This window comes from Neofelis nebulosa, chromosome 2 (genome assembly GCF_028018385.1).
Source record: "Neofelis nebulosa isolate mNeoNeb1 chromosome 2, mNeoNeb1.pri, whole genome shotgun sequence".
NCBI classification, from domain to species: Eukaryota; Metazoa; Chordata; class Mammalia; order Carnivora; family Felidae; genus Neofelis; species Neofelis nebulosa.
This window is the reverse complement of record NC_080783.1, coordinates 215757471-215766446: the sequence shown is the minus strand read 5'-3', so window position 1 is coordinate 215766446 and position 8976 is coordinate 215757471. Positions and strand designations below refer to the sequence as shown.

The 8976-nt window shown below is 57.7% G+C and overlaps 1 long non-coding RNA gene across 1 annotated transcript; it reads right to left on the bottom strand.

The window, feature by feature from the left end:
- Positions 1 to 7564: 7564 nt before the first annotated feature.
- LOC131505518 (uncharacterized) lies at positions 7565 to 8739 on the bottom strand. The gene is made up of 3 exons (XR_009258435.1): positions 8541 to 8739; positions 7976 to 8176; positions 7565 to 7803 (listed from the first exon to the last, which is right to left on the bottom strand). It is a non-coding gene; the product is annotated as an uncharacterized LOC131505518 (long non-coding RNA).
- Between the last annotated feature and the right edge of the window lie 237 nt (positions 8740 to 8976).

Sequence of the window (8976 nt, the reverse complement as noted above, 5' to 3'; positions counted from 1 at the left end):
CCTGGAGACCAAAGGGCCCTTGGGTCTTCGCCGTCCTTATTGCTGCTTATAAAAAGCTAGTAAGCAGCTGGTTTGGTTTAGAGAAGTATGCGGCCAGGGTTATTAAACAGAACCAAAGCTGAATAATGAGGAGAGGAAAGGGAAAGCAAGCCGGCTTGTACACGCAGGGACGGTGACAGCTCGTAAATCCCAGCGCCGCCTGTTTCTGCCTGGGTCTCTGGCCGGGGCGACGCCGTCCTCACCGAGCCCGAAAGAAGCCCCGGTTAGACCAATCTCTTGGAGAAAACGCACTCCGCCCTCCTCGCCATCCCCCTTCCCGTGTGTTGTCCCACACGTACTCGTGACATTGGGGTCAGATGAGTCAGAGTCCTTGGGGGAGGCTGGTCGCACAGTAGATGGCCGTGGGAGAGATGACCAGACGGTAAGGAGGAAGGGGCTGAGCGACCTCAGACAGCTCCCTGCAGCGAGAGGAGCTGAGATCACCGATATCCTGCGAGGGCAGAGGGCGCACTGGGGACAGGGGGCTTGGTGGTCACCTCGGCTGGAATAAAGCTGCCAGCCCACTGGGGTCCTAGAGCCTTCCAGAGAGGAAAAGCCCAGGACGTGTGGGCTCAGGACTGGACTGTGGGGGCAAATGATCCCTCCTCCCGCTCTAGGGGTGCCTGTGTCACACTGGGGGGCCAGGGTTCAGTATAGCACGTGGGTGGGCACAAAGGGAGGAGAGAGGATTGGAGTGTGGCACTGTCTTCTTGTCAACCGTATACTCCTCCAACCCAGCTCTGGAGGGACCTCGTCCCACGTCTGAGAGAGAGAAGCCACAAAAGGCAGAAAGAAGTGACGCGTAACTCCTTAGAATCTGCTAGAAACCGAAGAGAGCGTGGCCTGTGTGCTGAGGGTCTCGTACAAGGATCCCAAAACGGGTGGGCAGAGGCTCGCACCTCTTTCACTTCCGCCAAAGCAACATATAAAGAAACAGGAAGGAGATGGGGCGGCCGAGGAGACGAGGAGGGGTCACAGACAGATACAAACCACGGAGACCCGACGAGGTCAGCTGAGGGCAGGGCAGAGGGTGTTCAGGGTGGTGCTGTTACAAAGGTGACCCACTGGCCTGTGCTGGTCAGCTAACAGCTTGTCACAAGGACATCAAAACAGGGGTAGCGATCAAGAATAAATACCAAGAAGAGCGCCTGGGTGGCTGAGTCGGTTAAGTGTCTGACTTCAGCTCAGGTCATGATCTCATGGATCGTGGGTTCGAGCCCCGTGTCAGGCTCTGTGCAGACAGCTGGGAGCCTGGAGCCTGCTTGGGATTCTCTCTCTCTCTCTCTCTCTCTCTCTCTGTCTCTCTCTCTGCCCCTCCCCTGCTTGCTCTTTCTCTCTCAAAATAAATAAATAAACTTAAAAAAAAAAAAGTAAACACTGAGAATCCCCAAATGCCCTTTTCCCCTTTTTAGGTTGGTCCCATTCTATCTTGTGAGACCAATTTTGTGACCATTGACTCCAGTAACAAAAAAGAAATGGGGGGCCTGTATGGCCTTTATTTCTTCCCTTTCATTTTCCTGAGCATGCCACGGTTATCATATTTCACAAAGGCAGCCGTCTGCGACGCACGGGACATTTCTTAAGCTGGGCCTTCTCTGCAGATAGTTTGAGACTCCCTGTGGCCCCTGCGCTATGAAGCACCAAGGACTACCCCTCCCCCACTCCCCAGTCCTGGGACCAAAAAACACTGAAATCCAAGGCAGCCTTGGGGGGGGCCGCACGGGGCCACTGATCAGGCGGCCAGGAGCCCAGGAGCCTCACGGGGCGACACAAGGAGCCTCACGGGGCGACACGGGGAGCCACCACAGGGACACACGGGGGCCACAGCTGGTAAATCTGTGCCGCCCTGAGCCGCCCAGGCATAAACCCAGGGGCTATTGGAGCCAGCCCGGCATCCGCCAGAAAAACTGAGGGGGGGGGGGGGGGGGGGGGGGGCAGGTTCCAGAGACCCCAGCCATCGGGCTCATTATGACTCTACTCTTCCCCTCCTGTCTCCTTCCCCGAACACCAGATAGAAACGCCAGTTACACGGGGCACAGAAGGACGGTGTGCCTTTTTAAATCAAGATCACTGCCTGCCCCCTCCCCTTCTATATATGCTTTCCAGTTCCTGTCTTGACACCTACTGGCTTGTGGGACAGGGAAGGTGCCTTCTCTGTGTTCGCTCCTCCCCAGAGCTGCTGGCGAGAAGGGCCACTCAGGTCTCTCGAGAACCGAAAATGCCATTGGCTCCAGTCCAGGAGAGAACATAGGGTACGATTCCATGTATACAAAGTCCAAAACCAGGCAAAACTAAGCGAGGCCGTGAGTGGCGAGCACAACGGTTACCCCCAACGAGGAGCGGGGACCAGGGGGCCTGGGGAGAGGGTGCCGCCCGCGTGCCGTTGCTTAGTCTGGGTCCTGGTGAAAGATGCATCCAGCCAGTGACAAGAAAATTGAACCCTTATGGCCTGTCCACGTTCTTCGTCACATGAAATGCCAATATGAAGTTTGAAAAACCTACTGGCTCCAACCGTACAACAAAAGTAAAATAAAACCCCGGGAGACCGAGGTCTCGCTTGACTTGGTTCTGCTTGGGTGCAAAGCGCGGAGTCGTAGGACCACGGAAAAGAACAACCGCCCCGCAAGAGAAGCTGAGATCTGCTTTTTGGGTCACTGTTTTCCCAGGTGGTTGGGAGGTGGGGGGCATGGTTGACTCATTTTCCTTGCTCCTCCCTCCTGCTCCGTCCCCACCGTGTGGGGCTGGACGGGGGCCAAGGGCTGGAGAATTTGGGCTGTTGCTTTGGTAATGCTTAAATATTGGCTTTGAGTTATAATGGTAAAATAAATAAGCAGGAGCCTTGGGGAGCTCGAAGCGGCCCAGCCTGTTGTCCCAGATCCCTGGTCAAAGCCCATGCACCGCGGTGGCTCAGCTCACCGAAGTCTCTAGGTCTCTCCAGCTAGGACAGAAGATAGGTTAGGGGCTGCACGTGCCCCAGATGCTCAGGGACCCATTCTCCACGCTAGATGTCCTGTCTCAATAGACTCTCCTAAGATTCTTGCTCACGGTGGTCTGGCGATCTAGTGGCCAGGAACCCGAATCGGGGGCCTGGGGGAAAACTTTCTCCGTCTCTGAAGGCGGGGCGTGCACGGGGGCAGCTCGCAGAGCTAAGATCACTGCTATCAGCAGCCCTGCTTGCTCTTCGGAAGGCCAGGGCAAAGGAAATTGAGTCGTTTCTAGAGGGTACGTCCAGGGACCGGGAGCCGGGGAGGTGAGATGCACGGTGGCGGCCGAGCAGATGAGGCCACTGGTCCAGGAGGCAGAACAGAGTCTTGCCCAAGATAAATTCTGAATTCCAATCCTCGCTCTTTGCAACCAAAAAGACCTCGGATTTGGAGGCGGATGGCAAGCCCTTGACTCCTCCGGGCCTCGGTGTCCCCGTCTGTAAGCCATCGAGAGAGTGGGACTCCGGCCCTGGGAACGAGTCCCTTCGAAGCTCCTCCCAGCAGGCCCTCCCCACGCAGATGTTCAGCGCGCTCGCCTGGCCCGTTCCAAAAGCATCCAGATAATAAACCTCCACCGAAGTCTTGGCTCCGAAGGTCAGCTCGTCCTGCTGTGTGTGTGAGGGAGGAGAGAGCACACAGACTTGGGCAGGGGTGGGGTGGGGACAGCTCCCTCTGGGCAAACGCTGAGCCCTGGGCGGTACTGGGAGGAGCCCGGCGTGTGTGACCACCGGCATGAGGTCATCGCCGCCCTCCCCCTGGGGCGTGATGTGTCAGCAGGCTGAGAGGGGCCTGGAAGCCGTGATTCATGGCGGTGAACATTCCTCCCGCAGACCTCAACCCTCAGCCCACGGCTGCCCTTCCCAGCTGCCTCTTTGTTTTCTCTCCCTCCGGCTCGGTCCTCCTAAGGCTCCAGCCGCAGGCAGCCAGGAGGGCGTGGGGTGACACAGGGCACCACCACGGGGGCCGGGTGTCCCCGCGGACGCTGGCGATGCTCCTTTTGACCCGCTGGGCCCCTGCAGGGCCACAGGCAGCACAGTGATGCTAGCGGTCGTTCACGGGACACCTCCTATGTGCTGTGTGTCCAATGCTTGCGGTGACAGCTGTCCCTTGAGGGGGCGTTTTTGTCTCCCGGGACGGCCCATGACAAAGTGCCACAACCCGGGCGAGGAAAACAACATACATCAGTTCTCCGGGTTCAGGAGGCCACAAGTCGGAAGTCAAGGTGCCGGCAGGCCCACGGTCCCTCCAAAGGCTCCGGGGGAGAATTCTTCCTGGCCGCCTCCAGCTCCTGGAAGCTCCAGGTATCCCGTGGCTTTTGGCCACATGACTCCACTCTCCGCTTTGCTTTCGGGTGGCCTTCTCCCCTCTGCTCACGTCTCTCTGTGTGGCCTCTCGTCTTCTTACAAGGACACCAGTAGGCAGATTCAGGGTCCACCCTCAGGCCAGGGTGATGTCAGCAGGAGATCCTTAACCGATTACATCTGCAAAGGCCCGACTTCCCAGTAAGGTCCCAGGGGTGGAGGCGAATTTGCGGATCCCCTTTTTTACCGATGAGGAAACGGAACCGGCAAAGTGGTTGTTCTTCAGTCCGTCCCATTCCACGTGGTGCCACGACCCACCCCGCTGTGTCCACTGACACCCGGACACATCCAAGCAGGAGGGGAGCCACGTGGGAAATCTCAGCTCCCGGGAGCAAAGCACGGTCCCACACGCCAATCGTTCTCCAGCTTCAGTTGCGGGCGAATCCCCGAAAGGAGCCTGTAAAATCGTTCGCGGGTTCTGACCCAGTTGGCTGGCGGGGAGGGGAGAGCCACACCGTAAACAAGGCCCCAAACCGCATGTGACTCGGCACAGGCAGGTACCAACGGGGTCCGACACCGCGTCCTGAGAATCCCAGACGCATCCATTGAGACCAGACCCCGGACTGGAGATCAGCCCGTCTCCGGCTCAAGGTAGGAGCAGAGAGCACAGCTCAGCCGGGGAGACTCGTCCCCCGTCCACGCCAGGCGAGCCCCGCTGGGGCCCCGCGGGGACCAGGAGCCCTCGGCCCGCGGCAGGCAGCTTGCGCTGAGCAACCCAAGGTCAGCTTTGGATTCAAACTCCCGTTCCTGAAGGAGCCAAGGCAGGCTCGTTCTGGGAGAGCCCCAAGGCAGCTCTGGGCCCTGCCCAAACCCCAGCATGGGGGATGCGGAAAGGCCCAGAGAGGGAGCCAAAACCCTCTTTCCCCTTTACCATTCCAGCGCAAAGAGCTTTTCCCCAGGCCCAGCCCGTTCCCGTGCTGGCGTCACCTGCGCCTCCTCGGTGCCAAGCGACCGTGGAGACCCAGCGCTCGCTCTCCCTGCCAGCGGGGGTCCCGGCCACGCGCCCCATGCAGCGCAGCTCCGTCCCACGGCCCAGAGCCCCGAGCAAAACAGGTATAGCTGGTGAACAAGACGTCCTTGGCATCTCACCCGGGCCTCCTTTTCCAGGTCCCACGAAAATACATGAGCTCAGCTTCTGGACCAGTGGCCCAGGTTTCCGCGGGGCCCCTGCCGCGGGCAGTGGCCCTGCGGGCGACCGTGCCTAGAATTACCTCTGACTTACAATCTGCTTGCAGGCCCCAAACTCTCTGAGGTTTAAGAAGGGAGAAAGCAGGGGGCACCTGGGTGGCTGAGTCGGTTAAATGTATGACTTTGGCTCACATCGTGATCTCACAGTTCCTGAGTTCGAGCCCCCCCATCGGGCTCTGTGCTAACAGCTCAGAGCCTGGAGCCTGCTTGGGATTCTGTGTCTCCCTCGCTCTCTGCCCCTCCCCTGCTAGTGCGCTCTCTCTCTCTCTCTCTCTCAAAAATAAATAAACATTAAAAAAAATTTTTTTAAGGGAACAAGCAGGAGTAAAGGGAAGAAAAGGAGTCTCACCAGCGAGCAGGCCCTGTGGAATGCGGGCGCATCCTAGGATCCCTGCGGATGGACATCCGCTGTGTCTTTATTTCGTATTAAGGTGAGATTCACATAACATAAAATGAACCATTGTCAAGGGAAGAATTCAGTGGCATTTCGCAGAGTGTTTATTCACCCTGTCGTGCAACGTACTTCCCACTCGTCCCCCCAAAAGGAAACCCCTTACCATTAAACGTCCCTCCCCACCTCCCTCCTTCCCAGCCCCTGGCATCCACCAATCTTCATTCCGTCTCTACGGACTCACCTCTTCCGGACACTTCCTATAAGTGGAACCATACACTATGTGACTGGACGTCTGTTATTTTCACCGGCCGGCCCCTCAATTCCCCGTTCCTGATCGGAGCGCGGGTATTTCACTTTGGGGACGGCATCCCACCCCACGCCCCTCAATCCGCGTGGCTGCCCCACCCACCGCTCGCAGGTGGCACGTGATCGGGCGCCATGATTGGCTCAGGGATGGGCTCGTGACTCACTTCCAGCCAATGAGAGCAGCCGCAGGACTTACCCTGGAGCAGGCGTCCGGGCCGGGTGACAGGAATGGCCGGGGTCCTCTGTTGCTGCTGTGCGGGAGCGCCCACCTGAGAATGGAGCCCACACAGAGGAAGGTGGAGACAAAGGCGGAGTTCTTGCCGACATGGGCTGAGCACCTGGATTCAGCTCTTCCTGAAGGCAGGGCTGTCCCCAGACGCCGCAGTTTTGAAAGCGGATAACTGCCTTTTGTGCTCAAGGTAGTTGAAACTCGGTTTCCGTGACATGGAACCCACACAGTCCCCATGGCAGACGTGACTCTGTTTCACTCTCCTGTCTTTGCACCTCCCCACCCTTATGGAATAAACACAACTCCTTAGCAAGGAGCCTGAGGCCATCCTGATCAGCCCCTTGCTGCCCTCCTTTATCCTTTGTACGGCCCAGCTCTCCTTTAATATGCCAGCCACACAACTCACACACACACACACACACACACACACACACACACACGTGCACACCCATGATACTTTCTCCAGCCTTTGGGCACACACCTTCCTGCCTTCTTTGCCCAGAATGCTCTCATCACCCCCAGCCTGACCCCCCCCCCCAAATGCTTACTCATCCTTTATCACACGGTTCAGGCATCACCTCCTCCAGAAAGCCTCCCCTGACTAATTGCCCCACCTCTCCTCCAGCTGGAAGCCACATCCGGGGCTCCCCGCAGCCCTGTGTATGGCTCAGTCCCAGCATCGGCCTGTGCGGTGTTTTTAATGACCCGTCCATGCCTCCTCTCCACCCAACACGGTCAAACGGGGGCCCTTTCAAGCCACATCTGTGCCCGGCTCACTGCTGACCAGCTCAATGCTTGGGCCACAGCAAGGCCTCAATGCATGTCTGCTGAATAAATGAATGAACCAAATGTCTTGGGACGCACTGTCGGAGGAGGTCATCTGTCCGTCATCCCCCCTTCCTCACCGGGTGGTTCTGATTTGCAGAGAAGCCGAGGCAGTGGGGTCAGGCCTCTGCCTGCCTCTTGCCAGCTGGCCCCATGAGCTTTGATTCAGTGTCTGGGCCTCCGTGAGCAGAGAGGAGCTCAGAAGGTGACGTTGGCAGAGATAGGACCAGAAGCCTCCTCGGCTCATTCTTCTTTATTTCTGAGGCTCCCAGAAGGGACCGTCCCCCCTGGATGCCATTGAAGGTGTGAACAGCGGCGTGGGCCTGAGCTGGATGCCTCAGGGCTGCCTGGGAAGCGGCTAGCCAGGGAGCGCAGGAGCCAGAGGGTGAAGATTCATCGATGCCTCGACCCGAGTTGTAGGCGAGATGAGTTATGGCTCCGGGGACAACCCCCTTCCTCTGCCAGTCCTTCCATTTCCTTGTGAGGGAGCAGAAGTTGTCTCTCTGGACACGTCCTGCCTCCGTGCCTCCGGCACCTGCACTTCCCGTCCTGCCACGTGCTGCCGCTGGCACCACTCAGAGACCCCGCAAGTGCCCAGCCAGACTCCCCCCCCCCCCGCCCCCACCCCGCAGAAGAGTGCCAGGCCCACCTCTGGAAGTTTTTTGGTGGCAGGGTTACCGTGGAAGATTGCTTCTCAGGGATTCCTTTTTTCGGGAATAGTCTGTGACTTTGGGGGGAAGGGTGGCGTTTCATTCGTTCGTTTATCCGCCAGCATTCATCCAGAGCCTTCCGCGAGCCAGGCTCTGTGCTAGGTGATGTGTAGGGCACAAACACGGAGGCCGTTTCCACCCTGGAGCCATAACACTAAGTTAGAAACGGGCGCCTGGGTGGCTCAGTCAGTTAGGCATTCGACGCTCAGTTTGGGCTCAGGTCACCATCTCACGGTTTCCTGAGTTGGAGTCCCGCGTCGGGCCCCGTGCTGACAGTGCAAACTCTGCTTGGGATTCTCGCTCTCTCTCCCTCTTCCTCTCTATTCCTTCCCCACTCTCTCTGTCTCTCTCAACATAAGTAAATAAACTTAAAAACAAAAAGAATAAAAGAAAGAAAGAGAGAAAGAAAGAAAGAAAGAGAAAAAGAAAGAAAAGAAAACAAGATTTTACACCTGCTCTTAAGTGAACAGTTTGCTCCTAAAGGGAAAAACAAAACAACGAAACCTGATTCCAGGTAAAGGGAGATTTCGCTCCACCGGTGAGAGAGAATGTGCTCCTGAGAAGGGCACGCTGAAGGTGTGGTTCCTTCCCGGCCTGGAGCCCCGGTGACGTCATAAACACCAGACCAGAGAGAATGTTCCAAGTGGCCCCCCATGGCCTGCATCACCTCTCCCAGAGGATTTGTGAGGGAGCCTCACAGGGCAGGGCCTGGTCTCCGAGGTCACTGGCTCCCTCGTGACAGCTGACTCTGCTCCAGGGAAGAGGAACTGGAGAAATTCTAGAAGCAGGAGAGGATCACCTTCCAAAGGGCCCCTGCCCTCAGAGGCCACCTCTGGAGCCGGACAGCCCCAGCAGGCTGGAATCCTGATTTCTGTCTTGTTCTCTGCTATGTCTCTCTGAAATGCCAGATCACAAAGCCCCGCAATTTCCCCGTAAAGTT